Genomic DNA, 332 nt, shown 5'->3' with positions numbered 1-332 from the left:
GCGTTTATCAAGAGCCTATTTTAGTAGTTTAGCGATATTGGCTCCGATATCTGGGAGGCATGAAATATACCCGGGAAATGGCAGGGTTAAGCACCGAACATAAACAAGGAACCACGATAAATTACGGCAAAAAAACTAGCATGCTATTTGTAGAGGCTCTGTTCCCCATAGCCCTCCGTAAAGGTCGGTTCTATCGGGGTTCTGACAGCCGATAATTAGAGGAGTGTCATGCCCGAGGTCTCCGCTCCTGTCGGCACCATGGCAAAGGTAAACAAAACTCCAATACATATTCCAGAGCAATGTTTTTAAAAGCATATATGACGGAATGATTT

This window comes from Penaeus monodon, chromosome 31 (genome assembly GCF_015228065.2).
Source record: "Penaeus monodon isolate SGIC_2016 chromosome 31, NSTDA_Pmon_1, whole genome shotgun sequence".
In the NCBI taxonomy this organism is placed as follows: domain Eukaryota; kingdom Metazoa; phylum Arthropoda; class Malacostraca; order Decapoda; family Penaeidae; genus Penaeus; species Penaeus monodon.
Note: the sequence above shows the minus strand (reverse complement) of the source record.